The sequence below is a fragment of the Penaeus japonicus genome, unplaced genomic scaffold (assembly GCF_977035675.1).
Source record: "Penaeus japonicus unplaced genomic scaffold, GWHDUDI00000001_assembly GWHDUDI00000027, whole genome shotgun sequence".
Lineage (NCBI taxonomy): Eukaryota > Metazoa > Arthropoda > Malacostraca > Decapoda > Penaeidae > Penaeus > Penaeus japonicus.
Genome location: NW_028234429.1, coordinates 20124941 through 20139940, shown reverse-complemented (window position 1 = coordinate 20139940; position 15000 = coordinate 20124941). Strand labels below are relative to the sequence as shown.

The window sequence follows — 15000 nt, the reverse complement described above, 5'->3', positions numbered from 1 at the left end:
ACACTGTGCAGCATCCAGACCGCCCGCCCAGCCGCCCAACCGCCCACCGTCTCGTGCCACGGCTCCCAGATGGGCGCTGATAAAACCCTTACGAGATAAGACGAGTCCCTCACTCGTGCTGGGTAATTGGCGGCCAGGCTCCTTCTTTTGTTTCGGCGCCGCGAGGGCCTCTCGCTCTCGAAATCAGGGAGGAGGGAGCAGGAGGAACGCGGGCGTGTGAAGGCGATGGGGGGGGGGGGGGAAGCGTGGAAAAATGGGTGTGTCGGAAGCTTGGCAGTTTCCCCCCGAGAGGAGGTTTGGGCGCTGACGGGCGCTGCCACAACATCAACAAACACCCCCCCCCCCCTTTGTGACGCCTGGCCTGAGGGGGACCTGGGGCTTCGGACTAGGGACTAGGGACTAAGGACGCTGTAGCTAAGTAACATTACGAGGCCCTACCTCTGTTTGGCCTGGCCGGGTGGACGCGCATACTCGCACTCGTTCACTCACTCACTCGCTCGCTCACTCGCTAACGTTTGCTGATGAAGAACCATATGATTTGTTTACCATGTTTCCCTCTTCCCCTCCATCATCACCCCACCTCCTCCTCCCCCTTACCTCTCGCCCCCGTCTTCGCCCCATTAATCAGGCGGGAGCGAAGAGACTGAAGGGAAAGTCCCAAACAAAGGTGTGGGGAGGGGGAGCGGGGGAAGGGAAGGCGTAGAGCATGCTTGGAAACGGGCACAAACAAAATGACTTCCGCTCTTCAACAAGGCGGAAAGTGGCCAAGTGGTGCGAATGGGTGGGACGGAGGGGATAGGGGTAATTCCCATGCCTCTTGTCTTTTCTCTTCTCCTCTCCTCTCCTCTCCTCTCCTTTCCTCTACTCTCTTGTCTTCTCTCCCCTCCCCTCCCTCTCTCCCTTTACCCCTCCCTCCCTCCCTCCCCCCTCCTTCCCCCCTCCCTCCTCTTTCCCTTCAATTTCTTCTGCCATCGGTTTCCTAGCTTTTTTAAGCCTCGATCGCCTTCTCGTTTATTCCTTTTCGATTCACCCAACGAACTCGAGACGTTAACAAGACATTCTCAGAATAAGGGAGTAAGTGTTTCCTTCAAGTCGCGGTTCGTCGGGTTCCAATAAATTTACTCGTGTTACAAGGCCTGTGTTGTGCCCTACGTTTTTCGAAGTTGGTTGAGGGGTTGTGCGGGTGTGGGAAGGAAGGAGCTTTGGTTGACGTCCTTCGAGGCTGTGATCTAAAGCAGAGTGTGTCGTAACATGGTTATCGTGCAGAGCGAGGGGATGAGTCTACTTTTAATGTGTGTTAATTCGAGGCGTGACTGTTTAAATAGCTTCTCTCTCTCTCACTCTCTCTCGCTCTCGTTCTATTTATCTGTCTGTCTGTCTGTCTTTCTCCCTCTCTATCTATCTGTCTTTTTCTCTCTCTCTCGCTCTATCTATGTGTCTTTCTCCCTCTGTCTCTCTCTCTATCTATGTGTCTTTCTCCCTCTGTCTCTCTCTCTCTTTCTCTCTCTCTCTCTCTCTCTCTCTCTCTCTCTCTCTCTCTCTCTCTCTCTCTCTCTCTCTCTCTCTCTCTCTCTCTCTCTCTCTCTCTCTCTCTCCCTCTCCTTGCGTCCATCCTAAGACCACACTCCTTTACAAGGCCAATTTTAATGCGGGTCTGGATTATGAGTGCGATGTTTTATGGCTCCGGTTCAGCAGAGGGAGAATGTAGGAGACATACCCGGAGGTGCTTTGCATCTCTGAGAGAGAGAGGGAGAGGGAGAGATAGGGAGGGAGGGGGGAGGGCTGGAGAGAGGGAGAGAGAATGAGAGAATAAGAGAGACAGAGACAGAGAGTTGTGGCTGAATATGAAGGTAAAAAAAAAAAAAAAAAATCAACATGGAATAATGATAATGATAAGGATGGTGATAACAGTGATGGCCATGATAATAGTGATGGATGATTTTGGCCATAGTGCTATTGCAAATAGGAACCTGAATGTCCAGCTGATGCAGACGACGTGAATGGTCCGTTGACCTTCTCCGCCAGCCGTAGTACAACCGCCCCGCGAAAGGTCACTCGCTGGCTGGCGACGGGTCTCGCCAGGTGACGACTTGCCACCAGGGAGCCCCGGCATCTCACCCTCCGTCGCCTTGTTTTTTTTTTTGTTTTTTTTTTTTTGGGGGGGGGCGTCGTCTTTTCTATGAGGGATTTTTTTTCTTTTCTTTCTTTCTCTTTTAAGATCGCTGTATTCGTCTTTATGATTACTTGCCGTCTTGCTTGTCTGGTTTTGTTTTATTATGGGGGGAAGAGGGGGGGGTAGGGGGTAAGGGGTAGAACTGGATTCAGCAGGTGACCCTTGGTTGGTGTGAGTCATGAGTGAGTCCAGCGGACGGTTGCAGGGTATTGAAGCGAGGAGATCGGCTGACTGCTCATGTGAATGTTAACGAAGAAGAAGAAGAAGAAAAAAAAAGAAGAGGAGAAGGATATATATTTTAAAGAGGAAGAAGAGGAAAAAACAAGAAAATGATATATATTTTTAAAGAAAATGAAGAGGAAAAAGAATGTTATATGTGGCAAAGGAGAAGAAGAAGAAAAAAAGAAGGCATTGCAGATTCACCAGGAAAGAGAGGAGAAATGAGTAAATAACCAAGAGAAGACACGAGTGCACGGGAATAATATTGATTGATGATAAGGGGAGAAAAGAAAAGAAAAATAGAAAAAGAAGATGGCCGTAGTGCGTGCAGTGGGTGGGGCGACTAGTGTCAAATTGCATTACTCCTAAAAAAAAAAAGGAAAGAAAAAAAGAATTGCAGGATGTCTGCAACGAGCACGAAAGGTCACGTGACACGGTTAGAAAGAGAGACAGAGTAAAAGAAGAAATAGGAGAAGAAACGAAAATTGTCATTTAAAAACCGATATCCTGTGTCGAGGCGGGTGATTCGGCTCCCATTAGCGGCCATTATCCATCTCGGGATGTATAAATATTGCAGCAATTACGCGGATAGAGAGAAAAGAAAAACAAGTGGAAACAAATCAACTAGAGAAAGGAAGACGGAAGAGCGAGAGACAGAAGAAGCGCGGAATTCCCAAACCCGAGAGGATGATTGAGAAGAAAATAATAACATCAAGAAATCAGCTGTTTTTTTATTGATCCCCGCGGAGGGCAGTTCGCGCGTCGCTGCATCCGAAAGCAGGCCTTTTGTCTGGGAGTAATAAGGGCGAGGGTCGGGTGGCCGAGGGCAGTCAGGCGTGGCCAGGAAGAGTCTGGTCGTTGATCTTAAGGATGGACTGGGGGGGGGTGAGGATTGGGAGGGGAGATGGGGAAAGAGGATGTTCCGAAAGAAGAGAGGGAGGGGAAGGAGGGGACGAAGGGGGAGAAGAAGGAAGAATATAAATAGGGAAGAGAGAGAAGGGAGAGGTGAGAAGGAAAGGGAGGAGTGGGGTAAGGAAAAATGTTCCAGAAGAGGAGGGGTGGGGGGGTCGGAGAAGCGAGAGAGGGAAGGGGGGAGGGGAGTGCGTCAGAAGAGGAGGATGAAGGAGTAGAGAAGGGGAAGAAGGGAAGAAGGAAAAATAAAAGAAGATAAATACTAAAGTGGATACAGAAGGTGTGGGGGGGGAGTGGTGATCCGCACAGTGTATAAAAGGTGCGTCGAAGTCCCTCTGAGATCGGGCTTGATAACCGAGATCTAGTTGTTTGAGGGTGTTTCCAGGTGTCCTAAGAGTGTCTCAAGGGTGACCTCTCCCCTCTATCAACCCCATCCTCTCCCCTTCTCCCCTCTCCTTTATTCCCTCCTTTATCCTCCTCCCCTTTCTTCTCATCTACTCTCTTCTCCTCTCCTCTCATCTCCTCTCTTTTTCTCTCCTCTCTTCTCCTTTTCATCTCCTCTCCTCTCCCTAACCCTCCCCTCCCCTCCCCTCCCCTCGCCCCACCTGTGCAGATATAGGGGGGGGGGGGGGGGGGGTGGGGGGGGGGGGGGGGGGGGTGAGGGAAGAGGGGGGTGGGGGGGGGGGGGGGGGGGGGGGGGGGGGGGGGGGTGAGTTCGCCGGGGGGGGGGGGGGGGGGGGGGGGGCGGGCGCAGGGGGGGGGGGGGGGTGGGGGGGGGGGGTGAGGAGGGGGGGGGGGGGAAATATGGGTGAGGGTGAGGGTGAGCGTCTAGGGTGACGGAGTGTTACACGAGCTGGTGTCATGCTTCATTTTCTTTAGAGTGAAGAGTGTTGGAAGGGTTGAGGGGAGGAGGGTGAGGGGGTGAAGGGGTGAAGGGGAGGGGAGGGGAAGGCAGGGAAGGGTGAGGTGGGTGGGACACGTGCTTTAGGGCTACACACTGAAAGAATGCGTTCAAGTGTGTTTTCGGATTTTAGGTTTAGCATGTGTCCTGTAAGGGTGGAGGAGCACACAAAGTGAAAATAAGGATATCAAACGAAGACCATGATAAAAAGGGGAATAAGTAAGTCGGAAAATAGATGTGTTATTAGGTAGATAGCTAGGTAAATGTTATATGAATAAACTATAAATAAACGAGATGGAAAGTGAGGCTATTTTTGTTAAGGGGAAGGAAGTGCGAATTGAAGGTTCTCGTGGGGGGAAAAGGGGAGGAAGAGGCTGGGGGGGGGGGGGCGGAAGGGAAACGTGGGGGGAATTTTCAGGGGGGATAGGGGGGGGGGGGGGCGGAAATAGAGGAAGAGGAGGGAAGGGGAAGAAGAAGAAGAAGAAGAGGAAAGAGGAGGAGGAATGGAAACGAAATCACAGTAAAAAGGGAAACAGGGAGCAATAAGATGAAAGAAGTGGAAAAGAGAAGCTGCAGAAGTTATGGACGAAGAAAATACACAAATAATTGAATCAAAAACTTCAGATAGAGACACTAAGAAGCAATAAGTAGGATAAAAGTGATGATAATGACGATCATAAAATTGATTTATTAGATTTGATAACGATAACAATAACAAAGATAAATATAAATAAGAAATACCATTCTTATTTTTTTTCTTTTTCCTCTTCCCCTCAAGAGGGCAAGAGGAAGTCGGAGGACAAATCCCGAGGGAGGGGAATACCGAGGGGAAGGAAACACGCCGCGGCTTTCAATTTGAGGGGAATTAATGAACGCAGACTGAGGGGAAAATCAGAGATGGAGAAGGAGAAGAGGGGAATGGAGGGGGAGGAGAGGTTGGAGGGAAGGAATACGAGGGGGGGGATGTGGATAAGGGAGAAGAGAGGGAGGGGATGGGGAGAGGGGAGGGAGAGAGAGATGAAGAAGGGAACAAAGGATAGGGAGAGAGAGAAAAAAAAAGTGAGAGAGAGAGAGAGAGAGAGAGAGAGAGAGAGAGAGAGAGAGAGAGAGAGAGAGAGAGAGAGAGAAGGAGAGAGAGAGAGAAGGGGGGGGGGGAGCTAGCGACCAGGGAAGCGGAAACGCTCACTTCTCGCACACTTCTGAAGATGTTGTGTGTGTGGTTTAGAGTGCGGAGGGAGAGGGAAGATGGTCGAGGGGAGGAGGAGGGAGGAGGGAGGAGGGAGGAGGGAGGAGGGAGGAGGAGGAGGAGGAGGAAAGAGGAGGAGGAGGAGGAGGAGGAGGAGGAGGAGGGAGGGAGGGAGGGGTAGGAAGAGGGAGAGAGGATGGGAGGGAAGGAGGGAGTGAGTGAGGGAGGGAAGAGGGAAGAAGGGAGGGGTAAGAAGAGGGAAGGAGGGGTAGAAAGAGGGAAAGAGGGAAGGAGTGAAGGTGGGGTAGGAAGAGGGAAAGAAGGAATGAGTGGGGGAGGGGTACGAAGAGGGAGAGAGGGAAGGAGTGAGAGGTAAGATGAGTAGGAAGAGGGGAAGGAAAAAAAAGCGAGCGATTCTTTTTATAAGCAAAGACCATCGCGGTTCAGACCGAGAGGAAATACTGCGGTTTTTCGAAAAGCTTCCGATAAACAGAACACTCATTTTATTTATATCCCCAGTTTCTCTCTCTCTCTCTCTCTCTCTCTCTTGCTCCATCTCACACAGTTCCCTCCCTCTCATCTCACTACTCTTCGACCTCTCCTCGTCTCCGCTCAAACTCTCTCTCGTCCGGGGGGGGGGGGCTCTCTCTCTCTCTCTCTCTCTCTCTCTCTCTCTCTCTCTCTCTCTCTCTCAAAATTTCACTTTTTTCTCTGCATTTCCCCCGCTCGGATCGGGTTACGAGGCGCGTGCGAAACATGAGTGAAAATAGACCTCTCGATCGGTGTTTAAAGAAGTGAAAAAAGGTGATAAACAAATGAATAAAGTACGAAAACAATAATAATGATAATGAAGAATAAAAAACCTAGAATAAAACAAAATAAAAGGCTATAAAAAAACGTCTCATCACACACCTCGAGATCGGGAGACGGATCGGCCGGGCATGAGAGGGGCATCTCCGCGGCTTTGCTCGGCGGAAAAACGTGCAAATAAATACATGTGGCGGCTCAAGGGGGTTGGGGAGGGGGGAGGGGGGGGAGAGGGGAGAAATCTTCGCGCGGATGATTTTCTTAGTTTTATTCTGTCGTCTCCCTTACTCCTCATCTTATTCCTACTCCTACTCCTCCTCCTCCTCCTCCTCCTCCTCCTCCTCCTCCTCCTCCTCCTCCTCCTCCTCCTCCTCCTCCTCCTCCTCCTCCTCCTCCTCCTCCTCTTTCTCCTCCTTCTCCTCCTCCTCCTCCTCCTCCTCTTTCTCCTCCTCCTTTCTCCTCCTCCACTTTTTTTCTCCTCCTCCATCCTTCTCCATACCTTTCTCCGCCGCGCATTGTTATTACTATTATCTCTCACTTACTCACTCTCTCTCTCTCTCCCTCTCCCTCTCCCTCTCCCTCTCCCTCTCCCTAACCCTCCCTCCCTCTCCCTCTCCCCTCATTTCAATTTTTTTTCGGAGTGACGGTTGATGTACAGCGCCAGGAAATTCAGATGGAAGGATGGAGGGAGGGGAGATGGTGAAGGTAAGAAGGAGGAGGAGCAGAGAGGGGAAGGATAAGATAAGAAGGAGGGAGGAAGAGGATAAGATGAGAGCAATAGGGAGAAGCGAATGGGCGTTTCACGGTGAGAATAACCCGGTTGTAAAAAGATGAGCAGCCTCTAGCATATCTGTTGCAGAGGCATTGCAGATTATGGCATGAGAAATAGGTGCGGATGCATGACTGGAAATGGGGAGGGAGTGGGAGTGAGGTAGGGAGAGGGAGTGAGAGAGGGAGAGGGAGAGAGAGGGAGGGAAAGGAGCATGTCATGTTAGGGAAGGTAGTTGGAAGGTAGAGCTCGAGCGGTTTCGTCACTTAGGGTTTTCTGCGACGATTTTTTTTTATTTGGGGATTTCAAATCCGATTTGCTTCTGTTTAATGCACATACACATACTCACGCGTATGTGTGCATGTGTGTGTATATATATATATATATATATATATATATATATATATATATATATATGTGTGTGTGTGTGTGTGTGTGTGTGTGTGTGTGTGTGTGTGTGTGTGTGTTTAGTGTGCGTGTGTGTTGAGTGTGCGTGTGCGTGTGTGTGAAAATTGTATACGTACAATATATTACATATGTACAACACACACACACACACACACACACACACACACACACAACACACACACACAATAAATATATATATAACTATAATATATATATATATATATATATATATATTTATATTTATATTTCTCTATTAAATGTGTTACTGCATTCTACCATCTTTCACACACACACACACACACACACACACACACACACACACACACACACACACACACACACACACACACACACACACACACACACACACACACAGAGTCAGACAAACAGATAGAGAGAGACAAAGTGATTGCATAAATACGTAAATAGATGCTGCATCAGCGTAAACAGACGAGGCAGACAGACAAACAACCAGCCAAATGAATAAATAAGGGCTCTATATAAACTAGATTATCAAATTGCTCGTCTTGATGTGTCCGCCCGAGGAAAAATTCGGTTGCCGAGAGCCCCCCGCCCCCGCCCCCGCCCCTGACCTTAAGCGCGACCTTTCGAGAAATGTGTTACGGGCGTCGGAAATGCGGCCTCCTCGGCGGTTCCGTTGGGGCGCGTGAGAAAGGGAGAGCGAGAGGGCAAAGGAGGGAGGAAGGGGGAGAGGGAAGATGGGGGTTGGGGGTTGGGGGGAGGGGAGAAGGAAGGAAGATGGGAGGGAGAGACTAGAAGGAAGATGGAGGGATGAGGGAAGGAAGGAAGGAGGGAGAAATGGATGGAGTGATAGGGAGGGGGAGTGGGGAGAGATAGATGGAGAAAGGAGGGAAGGGGGAAGAAAGAGAGAAAGAGGGAAAGAAAATGAAAGGATATAGAGAGTAGCGACAAAAATATACATAAGAAGAACGAGAGAGAGAAAGCGAAATAAATAAATGAAGAAGAGAAAGAGAAAGACAAACATTTCGTGTGATTTAAGCAGGAAATAAATAAATAACAAGTGTTGTAATAGGAAGTAATTGGATGATTTTATGGAGGAGGAAGAAGGCGAGGAAAAAGAGAGAGTGAAAGGGTGGCACTTGAGGGAGGTTTTCGTGTGTGTGTTTGTTTGTATTTATGTGTTTGTGTTTGTGGGTGGGTGTATTTATGTATGTGTTTTCTTTTATTTCCTTTTCCTTTCTTTTCTGTTCTTCTTTCAGAATATTTCCATTTTTGGGGTGTAATATACATTTAACATAGATCTAGAAAAACACATTTAATCGAGGTCTGTGTTTGTACGTTATGTATGTCAATATTTTCTTTATTTTAGCCATATGTATTTCTTCTTACTTTTACTCATCCACGTTTTATTAAAGCATTTAGCTAACCTCGCTTTTCTTTCTTCCTTTCAGGTGAGTCGAGAAGGACCTTCCGTCGACGCGTCTCCGGAAGTGGCAGACGAAGTACGCTGTTGAGAATTGGAGCAAATTGCACGCCCTTGCAAGCACCCACATGCGTTGTTGTCTCAACCCCCCCCCTCCCCTCTCTGCTCTCCCCTCTACTCCTGCCCCTCCCCCCTCTTTCGTTGCGTTTCACTCCTCCCTCCCCTCCCTCCTGTCCATCTTCCGTTATATTTCGCTCTTGCCCCTCCCCCTCGTCGCTTTCTTTTCCCTCTTGTTTTATTTCTTTTTCCTTCCCCTTTCCCTCTTTTCTCTCCTCTCTCTCTCTCTCTCGCTCTCCTCTTCTCTCTCCCTCTCTCTCTCTCCTCCGCTCTCTCCTCTCTCTTCCCTGTCTGCTCTCTCTCTCCTGTCTGACTCTTCTCTGTCGCTCTCTTCTCTCTCTCTCTTCGCCTCTCTCTGTCCTCTCTCTCTCTCTCTCTCTCTCTCTCTCTCTCTCTCTCTCTCTCTCTCTCTCTCTCTCTCTCTCTCTCTCTCTCTCTCTCTCTCTCTCTCTCTCTCTCTCTCTCTCTCTCTCTCTCTCTCTCTCTCAAGAGCCAAGGAAGGAGATAGACAGACGAAGAAAGAGGAAAAGAATGAAGCAAAGGAAAAGTGAAAAGAGAAGAACAGGGAAAGGGAAATAGAGTTTAAAGGTAAAGAAAATAGAAAAAAGGAGTTAAATGAAAGAAAGAATAATAAGCAAAGAAAGAGAGGAAGGAAATGAAGAGAGAAAGAAAGAAGAAAGAAAGATAAAGAGATAAAGAGATAGAAAGAGAAAGAGAAACATCTTGTCTTAGAATCAGATCGAAGCTTCGTGGGAGACATTCATGAGTCACCAATGACTCTCCTCCTCCTCTCCTCCCTCCCTCCCTCCCTCCTCCTCTCCTCCCTCCCTCCCTCCCTCCCTCCTCTTCTCCTCCCTCCCTCCTCTTCTCCTTCCTCCCTCCCTCCCTCCTTCCTCTTCTCCTTCCTCCCTCCCTCCCTCCTCCTCTCCTTCCTTTCTCCTCCTCCTCCTCCTCTCCTTCCTTTCTCTTCCTCTTCCCCCTTTTCTCTTTCCTTTCTCCTCCTCTCCTCCTCTCCTTCCTTTCTTCTCCTCCTCCTCCTTTTCTCTTTCCTTTCTCCTCCTCCTCCTCCTTCCCTCCTATCACCCCCCCCCCTCTCCCCCGCAAGAGTAGGAGGAAGCAAGACGTTCCTTATTTATTGCTGTTCCTCCCCTCTTCTGCGCCATCTCCTCTTCGCTTGAAGTTGTATTCGGGGTTTCCCAGTCTTCTGTTTGTTCGTTTTTTTTTTGTTTTTTTTCTTTTTATTTTTATTTTTCTTTCTTTAGTTGTCAGATTCCTTCTATTTCTTGTTAGAGAGAGAGAGAAAGAGAAAGAAAAAGAGAGAAAGAGAGAGTGTGAGAGAGAGCCAACAAGAGGCACAGAGAGAGAGCCAGAGAAGCGAAGCGAAGAGGAGAGAGAGAGAGAGAGAGAGAGAGAGAGAGAGAGAGAGAGAGAGAGAGAGAGAGAGAGAGAGAGAGAGAGAGAGAGCAGTAACAAGATTTGTGTCTTTTTGTGTCCAGCTTCCTTCCCACGGTGTCCTCGGCAGCCCCCTCCTCCCCCCCCCCTCTCTCCCTCTTCTCCCCTCCCTCTCAAGAAACATATTGGACACAGATAAGAGAGTGATAGGGAGAAGAGAAGGAGGGGGTAGGAGAGGGAGGGAAGATGAGAAGGTAAACAGGAGAGAGGAGGGGAGAGGACGAGAAATTGAGGGAGTGGGTGGGGGGGGGGAGGAGAAGAGGACGAAGAAGGAAGAGATGGGAGAGACGAGAAGCGAAGAGAGAACAAGACGTGAAAACAAGTAACGCGGGAAAGGACGGAAGAGAAGAAGAGGAGAGAAAAGGAGAAGAGACAGGAAAGAGGTGAAGAATATCAGAGAAAGTGGATAAGAAAGAATAAGTAGGAGGGGAGTGGTAGGGGAAGAGAGGAAGGGGGAGAAGTAGAAGGGAGTGGTGGGGGGGAGGGGAAGAGAGGACGGGGGGAGGAGGGAAAGCCTGATCGTAGTGCGTGATGGCGATTGAGAGTTCACTGGTGAAATTTGATTGCCTTGTTTAATCTCGTTTGATGTCGAGTCGTCTGTGGGCTGGTGGTTGGGGGAAGGAAGGGAGGGAGGGGGTGGAGGGATTGAAGTGTATTCTGTATTTTTTCTCGTTGATAAGTGGGTGTGCGTGTGTGTTCGCTCTCTCTCTCTCTCTCTCTCTCTCTCTCTCTCTCTCTCTCTCTCTCTCTCTCTCTCTCTCTCTCTCTCTCTCTCTCTCTCTCTCTCTCTCTCTCTCTCTCTCTCTCTCTCTCTCCTTTCCTCCCTCTACCCTCATTCCTCCCTTCACCCCTTCTCTCCTTCACCTCATCTTTCCCCTCTCCCCCTTCACTTCTTCTCCCCTCCGTGCCTCCCTCTTCACGCGATTTCGATGTCCTGACAGCTGTGTGTGTATTTCCTTAAATTAACACATTTTAGACTCGTTAGATGGGCCGTTGCCAAGTCGTAGGCCTATCGATGCACCTTTTTTCAGTCTATAAACACCTTTTTATTTACCAGCGGCTTTGTTTATCTTTGTTGAATGGAGGGAGACGGAGAAGGAGAAGGAGAGGGAGAGGGAAAAGGAGAAGGAGAAGGAGAGAACGATAGAGAGAGAGAGTAATAAATCTGGACGTCTTGTGAAAGGGAGAGGAAGTGCAGATAGTTCTCGTACGGATGCGAGCAAATGGATCGCCCTCATCCACATCTTCGGCCGGACCTGAAAGAGCAGAAGGGATCATCCGAACTGCACGTGCGAGGACGGGAATACGTGCACAAATTAATTAATAGTAATAATAATGATGATGAGGGTATTGTGATGATATTGATGAGGATAATGATCGTAGGGCTTAAAAGGTTCGGTTAAATATGTTCTCAAAGGATATTTCGTAGTCGCAGAGAAACTTAATTATTCCTAGGAAAGATGATCACAGTGTTATTGCAGTACTATTAAGAATGATAGCCTTGATGTTAAGAAAATAGAATTAGAATCATCGCGAAGTGAGCATCTGATTCTTGAAAGCAATTTTACAACCCCCCTCCCGCTTTGATCCAAAAAAATAAAAAATCGTGTTTACAAAGCCACCCGAACGACGTCGTCCGAACGCGGCGACTCCCGCCTGACTCCGACTTCGGCATCAATCTCGATCCATCCAGACGAAGAAGGGAAGATGTTCCGCCACATTAAACGCGCAGAGAAGAATGATAACGAGAGATAGATCTATAATTTGCATATCACTTCGTCAGCATCGGTGGATGAGTGATTGATATAGAGCACGCGAGGGAAAAGGTTATTGTGATGGAAGAGAGATGGAATATAAATGGCGGGTAGAATCGGAACGGCCAGTTTGATGCTCCTTTGTTTTGTTTTTCTCGTTGTGGGATTTCGAGGCAGCGGAACCGATTCGGGTTGCTCTTGGGGGGGTAAGTTGTGTGGTGTTTATTGCTGGTGGTGGCATTAATATTATCGTGATTCTTTGTTGTTAATCAATTTTATTGTTGTTGTCGACAGTTCTTTTTAGTTTCGTGGTATTATAATGGCACAATAGGTTATAAAAGATAAAAAAAAAAGTTATAGTATACCATTTTTGAAGATTTTTTTTTTTTCTTCTTCTCAAATCTCTCAACCAAAAACATCGCTCCATTTGATTTGAATACAATATACTCACAAAATCTGAAATGATGTAATAATAAACAAAAGCTTGTATCCATCGCCGCAAACACTTCGAAAAGGGCATTCATTCACACCCTCTAAAGACACGGCGTCCATTCACCGCTTTGCAATTAGTCACGTGACCTCCCGTGTATCTGTTTAACGTCACCTCCCCCCCCCTCCCCCCTCTTGTAAAATGTAGACCAGTGAACAATGAGTGAATAGATAGAATGAATTTAAATTATATGGTAGATACATATAGATAGTTAGTTAAAGGCATAGAAATAGTTACAAAACAAAACAAAACTCTCGTAACTCCCCACCCATTTTTATGGAATTAATGAATAGAAAAAAAGTCACGTGACCACCACCTCCTCCTCCTCCTCTTCCTCCTCCTCCTCCTCCTCCTCCTCCTCCTCCTCCTCCTCCTCCTCCTCCTCCTCCTCCTCCCCCTCCTCCTCCCCCTCCTCCTCCTCCTCCCCCTCCTCCTCCACCTCCTCCTCCTCCTCCTCCTCCTCCTCCTCCTCCTCCTCCTCCTCCCGTATGAGCATCTGTTCGGCGTCACGCAGCGCCAGCGTCGGGAGATAACGTGAGAAAATCATGAGGGAAGGAAAGACTAACGCGGGGTGAGAGCCGCCCTCTGTGAGCACACGCCCGCTTAAGTGTTATGTGTACGCCCGCGGGGAATATCGGGGGCGGGAGGAGGGAGGGGGAGGGGTGGCGGGGGATGGGGATGAGGATAGGGTTAAAGGGGGTGGTGAGGAGAGGGTAGGAGGGTGGGGTTAAGGATGTGAGGAAGGGAGAGGAGGAGGAGGAGGAGGAGGAGGAGGAGGAGGAGGAGGAGGAGGAGGAGGAGGAGGAGGAGGAGGGGGGGGGTTCAGGACATGGAGGGATTCAGGACATGGAGGGAGAGAGAGAGAGAGAGAGAGAGAGAGAGAGAGAGAGAGAGAGAGAGAGAGAGAGAGGGGGGGGGGGGTCCTAGATGCGAGGTTGTTTTAAGGTTGCTTGCGAGAGGAGGTGGTGTGGAGGCAGGTGTAAGGCAATTTGGGGGAGGGGAGGGGGAAGGGGTGCGGGAGTGGGGTACAGAAGAAGGGAGGGGGGGAGGAGGGGGACTGAGAGAACATTCTGGTATTTGTTATGGCTTGATTTGGTGTTAGTAGCCCGTGGTTTGTTTCTTTGAGGCGTTGCAAATGATGTTGCTTATTTTGTGTTGAACGGGTTATTGGGTGTCCTTATTGACTTCTCATACACTTGAAATAATTGAATGGTAATAATGGTGATCTTGATGGTTATTGATATTAAGAAAATACGATAGTAATATTGATAGTATTAAAATGTTAACATAGTGAGAGAAATCATAAAAACAAAAATGATGATGATAATTATAGCGACACAAGACATTATACTATAATATCGGTACTACTAACTGTAATAGAAATGAGAGTTACCACAAGGAGTGTGGAAATACACTTCGCGGAGTAATTGATAATATTTCGAATTAGCCAATCCCATTTTTCTCTCCCAAGACAAGAATCCATCAGGATGACAATGAGTTCAGGACAAGCACAGATAAGCAGGAAAATGCCTTTGCCTTCGTCCCTTTCCCCTTTCGAGATAACGAGGAGGGGGGGGGTGTGTGAGAATCTTCCCCTTCCCCCCGTCCCCTCTTCCCCTCTTCTATCTCATCTCCACAAGAAAGATCGCGGGAGATAGGAGAGGATTTCGTCATATATTACGGAAGAGGGAAAGAAAACGTCATATATTTCGTCATATATTAGTAAGAGGGAAAGAAAACGTCATATATTTCGTCATATATTAGTAAGAGGGAAAGAAAACGTCATATATTTCGTCATATATTAGTAAGAGGGAAAGAAAACGTCATATATTTCGTCATATATTACGTAAGAGGGAAAGAAAACGTCATATATTTCGTCATATATTACGTAAGAGGGAAAGAAAACGTCATATATTTCGTCATATATTACGTAAGAGGGAAAGAAAACGTCATATATTTCGTCATATATTAGTAAGAGGGAAAGAAAACGTCATATATTTCGTCATATATTACGTAAGAGGGAAAGAAAACGTCATATATTTCGTCATATATTGCGAGGGGAAAGAAAAACGCGCGGACACGCACACCCAGCAAGAAGAAAAAAAAAAAAAAAAAAAAAAAACGGTCGCTTCTTGCTTTCATATTGTAATTCTTACTTAATTTATTTATGTTTATTTATTAATATTGTTTACCTTTTTTTTTTTTTTTTTTTTTTACTCTTAAACCACGTGTGTAAGATTCTCATTAAAAACAGTTTACTCTACTGGCTAAAGTGGAGCCTTGATATAGGGACAATGAAATTATCATTAGCGTCTTTTCAGCGGAAGTTTTGATTATTTAGTTACACAATTAACTCCATTCGTCTTTTTCATTCTCTCGTTAATTTGATTTTATGTCTAGCTATTCA

The 15000-nt window shown here is 47.7% G+C and overlaps 1 protein-coding gene across 4 annotated transcripts in view; it reads left to right on the top strand.

Annotated features, from left to right (window-relative positions):
• The window catches only part of LOC122261442 (uncharacterized), a 196083-nt gene that overhangs the window by 136761 nt on the left and 44322 nt on the right, over nt 1-15000 (top strand). The gene's annotated exons all lie outside the window — the stretch shown is intronic.